Source organism: Dicentrarchus labrax, unplaced genomic scaffold (genome assembly GCF_905237075.1).
Source record: "Dicentrarchus labrax unplaced genomic scaffold, dlabrax2021, whole genome shotgun sequence".
Classification (NCBI taxonomy): Eukaryota; Metazoa; Chordata; class Actinopteri; family Moronidae; genus Dicentrarchus; species Dicentrarchus labrax.
In genome coordinates, this window is record NW_026136713.1 from 483,218 (window position 1) to 496,112 (window position 12,895).

Genomic DNA, 12,895 nt, shown 5'->3' on the forward strand with positions numbered 1-12,895 from the left:
GTGATCCATCTTGCTGACTGATTGTGAGCCAGCTAGCTTGGAGAGCCCTTGTGGCTGACTTGTGCTAGCATGTGCCCAGCTAACCAGCCTGTTAGCAGTAGTCCTCAATCAGGTCACCGACTAGCCGTGCGAGAAGTCACCATGCCACCCAGCTCCAGCACCACCTATTTCACAGTCCCCGTGTGGATGAACTTCACTGTGCAACTTTCTGCTGTGACCAGCACTTTTCTCAGTTATATCATACATATATCATGAGCCTGAGGTACCAAAAACGCAAAAAGAAATGAAGCTTAAAAACGGCATTAAAGCGAAATCATAAAATAATTACGCATCATGCAATAACACAATAAAATGCAATTGAAGCTCTGACGTTTACACTTCAGGTCTAAGAAAATGTCCCAACTTCTTTGGCTTTTGCTCATTTTATTATCATTGTGAGGACATTACGAGAACATAGGTACACACTCTCTCTCTCTCTCTCACACACACAAAGTAACAGAGGCACACACACACACACACACACACACACACACACACACACACACACACACACAGCTGTCAAGTATAACATCAGAGCTCGAGGCAGAGAAATGTGGCATGTGTGCAGCAGCAGAAAAAAAGCAAATAAAGCAAATAGTGTTATCAGTAATTTAACAGCAGGCTGATATGGCCTTATTGATCTGTCCACTGGAATCTTTTATCTCCACAACACAATGTATCCACTCTGCTGTTTATGACCCCCCCACACCAACACCACCACCACACACACATAGTAAAACATAAGCCATGCATCTCGCAAGAGACACACTGACCGCAACACACACACACACACAAGTATGAACACACTCGAAACAGCAATGTAACAAAATCAAGGTTGTTTCAGACCCAAGTTAGGTTTTTTTGCCACTAGAAGTCGCCAAAGTCAAAAATTTCAATTCACTTTCTGATACTTAAATACCTTTTTAATTTTTAACAATTTATATAAATATTTAGGTCTAATGTAGGAAAAATAATTAGCATATAACTTAATTTGCCATTTATCATTTAGCCTTAATCAGCTGTCTCTTTGCATTAGCCTGGGGCTGGTTATAACATTACTGTACACAAATCAAACAAAATGATAAAAACACAGCACAGAGAAGGAAAAATCTCAGCTTTTTCAACTGCAGCAAGCGCACCACAGGTCATGTGACAGGAATGAACCAATTGGCTTCATGAGACTCACTTCAGCTTTTCTGTACAAGGACGGATGGTGTTTTAAGACACACCATGGTGGAGGAGGCTTTGGATTTGCTTTGATGTAGCTGGTGGAAAGTAACCAGTAATGTAACTAATTACTTCTGTTGTGTCATTAGTAAAGTCATGTAAGTGCCTCTTCAGTAAGTAATAAGTACACGTTTCAATGTCCATGACCATTGAGTCCCTGGAACACAAGCAGACACTTACGAGAGAGCTCCAGTAACAACACGTGAACCACAGTCAGACAGTTAGTAAGGGACATTTACTTTCAAGGCCGCAATGCCTCCACAGTTCCTCAACTAGCTCTGTCTGCTGCTCGTCATAATACCTGACACACACACACACACACACACACACACACACACCCCTGTCTCCGCCCCATATTCTATCTGCTCTATTCGCCCATTCTATCCATCATAGAATTAAACGACAAGCTCTGTAGTTAAAATGGCCAATAAATCCATGTTCATCCAGCACTGTGCAGCAATTACATCTCCTTTATGGCAGCCCCGTTGCCAGCGGCAGCCGCAAACCTTTTGTTAATTAAGATCATCCCATTAAGACACTAATTAACAATTAGCATAAACATAATTAGTGAATGCTGACATTTGGCGTGCTCCATTGTTAAAATAATTTCTAGAAATTGCCCTCAGAGAGGTTTTTGTCAGAGGGGGATAATGGCAGCACTTTGTCACACGCACAACCACCCACACACACACACACACACACACACACACACACAGCAAGCTGGCTAGCTAATTGTCAGGGTGTGTGTGTGTGTGTGTAAAAGAGAGAGAGAGAGAGAGAGAGAGAGAGAGAGAGAGAGAGGGACATGGAAGATGGTGACAGGTAGCCGATGCTAACCAGGCTAGCCTGCCTAATTGAAGAAAGTGAAGAAGAGGAGTTTTCTGTCAGTTATTCTTGTCTTTCTAACAGCTTTCCTTGTTCCTTGTCATCTTTTCTTTCCCCTCTCCCTTTCACCAGCTCATAATATAATATTGTAATGAAATCAACACTCATTGAAACTCTAAATCAATTATGCTCCATTTCATTCTTTGCAATGCTGCATGTGTACTTAATTGTTGTAGAAGAACAAGGTACAAATGGATTGTTTCCATCTGGGTAGATTGGATATTTAACATTAAATCCTAAAAGTGGAAATATTTCATATGAAATATTATGTCCCACATTCACACAATATATAGCTGGATATTAAACTCATATTAATAGGATGTTTGTACAATTAAAAGTCACACTATAAAAGTCACTGGCTAGAGTTGCATGGGTGGCACACTATGTTAGAGCAATATACACATCTGATACTGCAGAGACCTGGAATTTCCGGAAAACCTGGAAATTTAGAGACTATTCTTCCTGTCATGGAAACATGGAAATTGAAATTGAACAAAATTACCAATTATGCTGAAAGTAATCTATGTTTTCCTGGAAATTTTGAATTGTGTTTTAGCCCCTCACTCAGATAGCCCACCTAAACTAAACTAAACCTAAAGTATCACCAGACACAAAGCAGACTTGCATCTGTATCTTTTTTCGTAGCCGTGAATGGTAAGCAGTATGTCACTGTAATATTAATACCAGTAATGAGTTACTGCCCAACACTGGTTACAAAGGAGCCCACCTTCGGCTCAGTCTGCCTTTACTTACTGACTGCACTTGCATTTTGTTGTAGTTGAATATTTAAAATAAAGTTTGTTTGTGTGTCTTAATTGCGGCAAAAAATTTAAAGTCAGACTCAGACCATTGACAGTATCAGACGAGTCCATATATAAAACATATAAAAGTCCAGAGAGCAGAGGAAGAATCTCAACTCAACAACAACTCAACCACTGAGATGGAGTTTGTGGAAATTTCTTACAGACTACATGTGGTTTTTGCTGGCTTGGATTCAAACTGATAGCTGCTGGATGAAAACATCATCATTTGTGATTGCAGGCTTGCAATATATGCTGGCTGTCTGGCCTTTTAATAAATAGTTGTTTGTTTGCTGCTGTCTGTGTTGTTGACCGCAGTGTCTGCTGGTTGTACTAATGACAGGACACACATTGCTTGCAGACTTGGACCCTAATTTGTTATGTTTGTGTTGATTATGTGGCTATTGTGTGGGCTATAGAGGTTGCATTGACATTCATCAGTGAATGTCAAATGCTGAATGCCATTAGTTTAGTCGATCATACTTTATTGTCTTTTATCTGATTATGGTTCTGAAATAGCCTGTTAGAAGTTGTGATGCTTAACTATCAGCGGGTCACTTTTTAATGATAAATCCATGGCACTGTCCATGATGGTGAAATAGCACACCTCACTATAATCCGCAATTCTCTCCGTTATAACCACAGCTGTGGTTCCTTACCTTTTTCCTTAAAGGGACCCCTTTTCTATCATTGAGTAAACTGAGTCAGTGAGATATCTTATGGATATTTCATGTTATATTCAATGCATAAAAATAACAGTAGAACACCTGCTAAACTGTACAATGAACCCAAACAGCATGATGATGAGGGGTTGGTGGGAAAAAAGATTTCCTGCACTTCACTGATCACCCATTTTTCTTCTGTGGTGATCAGTGCTGATAGTGAAGCCATGCAGATCCACTGAAGACAAATTGAGACGAACCCGAGACCTGCTATGATAGCTTGTGATCCTACCTGGTCCAGTCAGACAGAAAATTGTTTGTATCTGGCCAAACTTGGGTCCCAGGTCAGGACTTGAATGCAAGTACTGTGACTGAGGGGACCTGTGCAGAGCTCTCCTTTAGACTGCTCTGGACATTCAAGAGACCACTGACTACAAGGTTTCATCAGTATGTCTTTTTTTCCCTCAGAAACGTAAAACATATCCTGTCTTGTGCACAGCACCAGTGTTCTCACCAAAAGCCCTGTGAACATGATTCCACAGCTGCCATCCAGTAAAAGAATTCATTTTTGTTCATTTGATGACACAAATGGTGTGAATGAGAGTAAAGCCTTCGTCTAAACAGCAGCCAGAGCTGGCTAAAGCCTTCAGACAGAAAACCAGCTGAGTGATACTGACATCTCATCCCACTCTCCACACACACACACACACACACACACACACACACACACACACACACACACACACACACACACACACACACTGACCAGTCTCCTATCATCTCCTCTCCTCTCCAATGGGCAGCAGTCTTTAGAAAATTAACTTTGAGAAGTCTGGAAGAGACATACAATTCATCACATACAACTCTGTCAACCACAACACTATTAGAGAGGGGAGGGGGACGAGTCTGTGTGAGTGTGTGTGTATGTTACAGCCATCACACAGAAGCACTTACTGTAGATTTGGCTGAGGTGTGTGTGTGTGTGTGTGTGTGTGTGTGTGTGTGTGTGTGTGTGTGTGTGTGTGTGTGTGTGTGTGTTGCCATCTACAGAGGCTTTGATGAATGTGTCTATTTGGTGGTGGGTTTCAGGCAGACTGGCTGTGTGTGATGGATGGAAAGAAAGCAGCTGCTAATATGTGGGATGGGACTAAACACTGCTACACTGCTATCACCTACACCCATCCCACTATTAACGCATCAGCTATACATAGACAGTGCAAGAGGCCACAACACACAACTGTTTATGCTTAACAGGAAATGCTGCTGTTCTAAATATTCTATTTCCTTTAGTTCCTGACTGTTTACTTATAGATCTAAAGGCTGACAGCAGTGTCACTATTTATTAATTGACAGTGCTGACCACCAATTATTTAATTAATTGTCTTCAAACTGGCCATTGCTCATGGGAGAAAGACAACTTCTGTGTAAGTTTTTCCACCAAAGTTTTATTCCTGTCAGGGTTGAAATAGCTTTTAATTGTTATTTAGAGCTAATGTGCTTGACACTTCCATCTACTTGGAAAATCTATCTGTCCAATGTGATATTAATTGGGTTGCAATGAGACATGGTTTTTGAAAGTAAAATCATAAATTTGTGGCTACACAGAGGAAAAAGCCACAGTACCTTGTGAGCGGGAAGCTGGTGAGGGATCACATTCTTGTTTTCACACTAGCGAGATGATGAATATAATAAATGATCTGATGTATAACATTTGTAAAACCACTTAGCTTTTTCTTATAAAGCTTTTTTTTCCTCTGGTATGCCCTCTAGTGCAAGCCTACAGAACCACGCGTAATACATTGGGAAGTATGTGAACAATTACATTCGTGACGCAGCTGGTTGTCTAATTAAACACGTGGTTAAAAATCAAGCATATCTCCAGCCTTAGTAATCCAGCCTAGGTGTTAATTTAATTTAGACAGTACAGATGTAGAGTAATGCACCATCATGTTCCATCTTGTCAGGTTGTTCCTCTGTTGAAGCTGAACTATTTACATCTGTTGTTGCGTAAGAGCCGAGTCCCCCAACATGGCTACCACAGGTACATTCAGTCCCTATAGAGTGTCCTGTGTATTGTAGAGCTGTAGAGCTGTAGCTCAGTATTGTTGCCTGCTGTGTATATACAAAAGGTTTTTGTGTTTATCTTGGAGCACATCTTCAGGTCAACAAGGTCCCTGTGACCTTCTACCTTTTCCCCTGTCCTCCCCCCTCACCCCCTCACCCTGCCAAGCTAACAGAGACTTCACTGTCAACACCAGGCTTTATTAACTCTGACACTTAAAGGTTGGGTTTAAACTGCAAGTAACTGGTTTTATGTATCTGTACCGGGCGTATTTGAATCTGTTTCCCAGGATTAGTTTTTTTTTTCAGTGAACCATTCTCAGTGAAAGCAGTGAAATTTGAAGATAGTGAATATTGTCTGTCGGTCGTGTTGCTTCATTGTAGCCAAACCTTCAGTGTCAGTCTGAGGAGACTATTGATTTTAATTAGCGTCTGCCCACAGGGAGCTGGCTGATGATTGGAGAAGAGTAGGATGTCCTCAAAACTATGATAAAAATCACACACACACACACACACACACACACAGAGAGAGAGAGAGAGAGAGAGAGAGAGAGAGAGAGAGAGAGAGAGAGAGAGAGAGAGAGAGAGAGAGAGAGAGAGAGAGAGAGAGAGAGGGGGAAAGAGAAAGAGCTAATTATTAGGTTTAATCAGTGGTGGAATGGCCGTAGGTCCTGTCCAAGGTGCTTAGAGGTGGAAGGAAACACAGAATGAACGAGAGACAGAGGAGACACTAATTGTCAGGTGAAAACCAGAAAGTCCATTTTGGTGGTTTACTGGACATGGGCTTTTATAAACTAATTTAAACATCAATTCAAATGTTATTGCAGTATTATTACTAGTAGTACCACCTACTACTGTAAATCCTCACAAAAAACCCCACCTGTATTCAAATAATGGCGCTGTCTCAATATTGGCCAGCAGGAACAAATGCGGGACAGTCCAGTGTTCTTATGGTTCCAAAACTATGAAGGAAAAATATATTAAATGACCCTACAACTAAAATGGGAACTGCCTACTGTTCCGAAGGCCCATTATTCCTATACTTCAATAGTTCGAAAAAGGTCCCACAAAAGCCCACTGCTCCGAAGACTTGTTTTTCCGAAGATACACACACTCCCTAGGGTCTTCTGCCCCTTCGTTGTCATGGTAACATTTTTTTTTTTTTACATAGTTACGTGAGTGAGTTTCAAGTCAGATTTATTTGTATTTGTATTGATTTATTTAATCTTGGAACTAGTTACATACCTAAGTTAGTGATACAAGTGTTTATTTTCAGAACAACAGGCAGATTTTTCGGACTATTGGGGTTTCAGAATAATTAACCATCGGAAAAATGACCTTGCACCACCAAAATTAGCATTAACTAAATTAATTAAAATTTTCAACAACAAATAGACAAAAACACAAACAGATATGGATATAAGCTAATTACTGTGTTATAGGGAAGTCTTACTGGATTGCATGCTTTTGCAGAATTATACTATATATGTATGTACATATATGTATGTTTCTGATAGTAAAACAGTACACTCTGCCGTCCAAATGTGTCTCTTGATTTAGCTGCTCGACCTGTAACAAGCAGCATTGCATTTCAGTAAAGTTACGTCTCTGCCATTATTACTAATATTACAGGTTCTTTGAACTACCACAAAAACAAGCAGACCTGCACAGTGACAAGACAGGTAAACATTACTTAAATTTCTTTTCATTCAAACTTTTATTTTATAGGCTACTAGTGGGGGTGAGAGCAGGATTAATGCATGTCTTCAGCCATCTAAATCTTTGTTAAGTACTTATTAAAGTAATATTACTGGTGAATAGAGCCTCAAAAATCCCAGTTTTTGTACGGGTTAGAACAAATTATAATTTAATTATTGTTAATTAGAGGTACTGGTAGGGCGATTCTTTTTAACCTCTAGACAGAGACAGGCTAGGGCTATAACTTCATTTTTAGCGTAGAGATATGAGAGTACTATCAATCTTCTCATTATACTACGGACAAAAAGTAAATTTTTCCAAAATGTGTAACTATTCTTTTGTACTGCTGGAAAACTTTAAATATGGAACATCAGTACAGGAAGTGTCGAGTTTCACTGACACTGCCATAACTTTGTTTGACAAACTGCAAAACGGAAGCAACTGATAACTGAGTAGTAAAAATTGTAGCAGCAGAGTGGTGAGTATGACATGACTGCTGTACTGAAGTGTACATTATGCTGAATTTATCAAGACAATAGCAGCGTCAACAGCAAATTAAAATGATCAGAAAGAAGCGAGTAAGGGAATATTTTCTTACTAAAATATGATCAGATAGACTTCAAAAACAGGGGGAATTTAGTGTCTGTTTCATGTCTACTCTTCTTTCCTTTCATTCCTCCACTCAAGTGTCCCTTCTTCCTTCCTTCATTTGTTTCTGTGTTTCTTCCCAAACTGTTCCCTGCGTCATGGTGTTCAGAAAATGCAACTCCATCCATCTCTTCCTCTTTCCATCCCTCCATCCAGGCTAAAACTGTGGGGGATTTGTTTTGACGTTATATTTGTGCTGTTAACCAGCAGGAAGTGTGACCGGTCATAGTGTGTGTGTGTAATAGCCTCGTCCAATCAGAGCACGGGATGGACCGGATCGCTGTCGCTACACAATTACTGTCAAATGTCAATTTCATGGAGGCAATATTGAGGAGATTAACACTCACTCTCACTTTCACACACACAATCTGACACAGAAACACACAGACAGGCAAAATAACAGAAAGACAAACACCAATAACACACACACACACACACACACACACACACACATGGCAGAGATGGAGTGAATGTTAATGTATGGCCTGAGGAAGGGTGAAAGTGAAGGTGACTGAATGCTGTCCAGACTAATGGAAAGCTAGCCAACCTTAACCCTATCACTGAAAATCACCTGCACACCACAAAATAGCCACTAAACACACCTCATCATACACACCTCCACATACTGTAATTCACATCTCATATGACCTGCCCCGGTATACAGCTGTCAGCCTGTCCTGCAGCATCTCTGCATTCAGCTTCCTGTTGATTCACTCTCACTGACGACTAATAACAGGCTCCTGCTCTCAGACCAACACAGTGACCTGGGATGAATTCTTAGGGCCAACATATTGTCACAGCTATTAACTCATGGGGTTCCTGTCGCCAGACAAGAATGTTGATATTTGCCAAATCTGCAAAACCCCAGATCAGATTGGTGATTGTTGGAAAGACTAACAGACTCGGTTTTGGTGAGTTTTTTTTGTTTCTATCCAGTTTGAAGTGGGCTTTATGATTATCTGCTAGGTACAATTACTGGTTTTGTCTGTGTAGTCTGGTCGGCTGTAGTGCCCATTGTTTTGGTCTGAGATGCCTGTTCTCCAGTTCGACATCTAGTGGCAGAGCATTTCGTATATATATCCTTTAACATTAACAAAGTAGTTTTAGTTTGCTCAACTTAACGTCTAACTAAACACCAAATTCTGCTAGCTCCCTCCCTGCCAGCAAAAAATGCATCAGAGACAATCAAAAATATGGGGTGTGGCCCGCCATGAGCAACTGCTATCAGACTCTGCATGTCCGCTCTGCAAACACTGAGAGTCCACTGGAGCTTTAACAGTCCTGATCTAACGACATGCAGCATCCATACTGACAGAAGTTTAAACATTTATATTTGTGTAGGAGATCTAAGCAGCTTAAACCTCTCTCTCTGGGCAGCCCGGTAGGTTTTAAGGAGACCTGTGTTTATTTGTCAAAACGTGTAGCCACACCAGGCTAGTAAAGGGGACCTGCCTCTATTTGGGACCCTGCTTTTATTGGAAGTTTTACAGTAGTTACTCTTTAACCAAACCTTAACCATAGATGAGAAAACCGTTAAGTTAGTTGTTTTGGAAGAAACTTGCAAAATACCTATTTTGTCATAAAATAAAATAAAATAAATATGCCTACAGCATATACCAACACCAGTTTGGCTGATTTTCTTTTACAAAATTCAACTTAAAGTTTCTTTCCAGCCATGGTTCCTCTGGATAATCCACACAATAGAACACATTATTGTCAACCCAGTAGAGTCTGGTTGGCTCAGAGCAGGACCGCTGATCATTCTATTGCTACAACTGCAGTCACTCTAAGAGACACACACACACACACACACACACACACACACACACACACACACACACACACACACACACACACACAACCTCTCACACAATCACTCTTTCACATGGTCTATCAGGCTTGACTCTGGGCTTCAAAGCTTTGTTCTGAGTGATTGACTGGCCACTGACTCCCTGACAGTATGTGTGTGTGTGTGTACGTGTGTGGTCTAGAGTTGTCAGTCCACCTGACAAACACACATTTAGAGTACCTGACTGATCCCACAATCCATTATGGGAGGTTTTCCTACTGAATAAAGTGGTCAGAACATTGACTGTGGTGTTAAATAGGTGTCAGACAGCTATAGTGTGGATGCTCAGGCCTCTGCTGGAGGCCATTCAGCACCCAGCACACTGTATCTGCAGACTGCAACAAGATACACATATAACACTCACAGTTTCATGTAAACTGCTGCTATGAAAAGAGGAAAAGGTGAAATACTGTAGGTAGTTACCACATACAGTGTACACACACACACACACACACACACACACACACACACAGATTGCAGCAAATAGAAACAAGAAAAAAGAGAAACCTTCATACATGATATTGTCACAGACGGAAAAATACAGTTCTTTAGTACTTTAACCAGACAGCCAGTTCTCCCTGAAATACTGTAGTGGACAGACAGGAAATAAGTAACTACATAATATTGTCAAGAGCCTGTTATTATTTCAAAATAAAAAAGGTCACTACATTTAATTCATGATTTTGTAATTAGTCTTTGTCATCTAGTTACTGCATTTAAAGTGAGAATATTGTAATAAGGCTTTAATAATAAATGGCAAAATAGGAGATACCAATAGCTTAAGGCTTAATAATGTCAGTTAGACAGTTTGAGTGAGTTTAAAGTCAGATTTTATATTAGTTTTTTTTTTTTTTTACTTTAAACTTGGAACTCTTTTAACTCACCACCACTAATACTGCACATGTGAAAAAAATGAATCTCACATGCTTTTATTGTAAGGGACTCCACATCTCCTTTAGGTCTGTTATCTGCTTTTATTTTGTTGCAAATAAAATGAAACAATAAATAAAATCAAAACGCAGATAGAAGAAGCAGTGCCATATCTGTCCACAGCCTGTGTTCTCCATGTAAAAGGTTGTGTTAGTGTGTCAGTGGGCAGCAGAGGCTGCAGGCTGCAGCTAAATCTGCTCCACATCTTGTCTACTGGCCACAGTCTTAAATCTACAACATTCTGTTGAGCACAGCTTTGCTAACCTCAGACAGCCACCTCTGTGGCACCGCTATCACTCACTGCGTGTGTGTGTGTGTGTGTGTGTGTGTGTGTGACCAGACCATACTCCAGATAACCTGATGTTATTGATGCTCAAGACCACAGAGCCACTGCTATCTACATGTGCTGCATAACACACACACACACACACACACACACACACACACACACACACACACACACACACACTCACACACACACACACACACGGTGAGGCCATATTAGCAGCCCGCTCAGGTCTGACAGATTTTGTTGGACAGCCTCTTCTCCTCTCTTTGTTTCCTCACCTTGTTTCCTCTCCTCTCCAATCCTCCAGCCTCTACAGCTATTTTTCTCCATCTCCTTTCTTTCCTTAATTGTTTTTCCTTTTTAGTCCCTTCTTTCCTACCCCCTACCCTCCCCTCTTTCTTTTTCATTTCTTTTATCCTCTTCTCTCTATTTTCCTTCCCCTCTGCCCTCCTCTCATCTTATTCATCCTTCTCTTCCTCCATTCATTCTTCCCTCTCCCCTCTCACTTCTCGTCCTCCTCTCTACTATCCTTCCATCCCTCTCTGCACCATCCTCATAATCTACTTTTCCTACACCACGCGTTCCTCCTCTTCTCCTTCTCTCTGGCTCTCCTCCTCTCTCTCTTCCTCCTCTCCTCCGTCTCTCCTGCCCATTTATCTAAATCTGTGCTCTCCTTAACCACTTCTTATCAGAAGTGGCGGTCGCTCTCCATCCTAAACGCACCGCTCCAGATTTTAATTTTCTTTAGATTAATGTCCTCCTCTCTTCTCTTAATGCCTTCAGCCTTCAGCTATCTGGCTCCCTGATGTCTATCAGCGTGCACACACACAGACACACACACACACACACACACACACACACACACACACACACACACACACACACACACACACACACACACACACACAAATCGTTACATGTGCACAGGCATACACAGAATTTCAGCTGCTTAAATACACACATTTGTCTCCTCTTTGCTACACCATCTGCACACCAAGCCCAAACACGCACACACACACACACACACACACACACACACACACACACACACACATACACCCACCCACCCACTTGCCCACACACACACCACACACACACACACACACACACACACACACACACACACACACACAAACACACACACAAACACACACACACTGCTACAACCAGCAGGCCAGGAAAATGGAATGGAACAATTTTCTCAAATTCCCTGTAAATTAGAAAGTCTGAGAATGCTCTGCTAAAGCGGAAAAAACAACAAAAAACCCTCCCCTGAAATCTTTTCATTACAACAGAGCTGAGTGAACACAACAAACTGAGCAGATGAAAGTAAACAGACCAGGTCAAATAAGACCAGTGAAAGATTTTAGCATTAGGCACAGGCAGGCTCAAGCCACCAACTACCAACGGCCCCAAGAAGGACCCTATATAAACATACTAATCAGATATATAAACAGATTTCTTGTCGTCCATAATCTTATATCCACATTTTCTGGGATGGCTTTTTATTTTAGCAGTGTACTGTCTTATAGGCAGGGTCGAAATGTAACTTTTTGGCTTATCTGCCAATGGAAGTAAAAAAAACAACAAAACAATTTACCATTATTTTACCAGCCATAAAACTTCAGCCTGGACGCCATCTCTCGTAAGAAACTGTCTACCTCTGTGACTTTTCTCTTTGTATGAATTCACGTTTTCTTTTTGATGGCTTAACACCGAGAATGAATTGCAGCATCTCTAATAACGTGTAAAGTGGGTTGCTGTCATTTTAGGTAGTTCTTATCACACTGATGTTCAAGTGTTCATT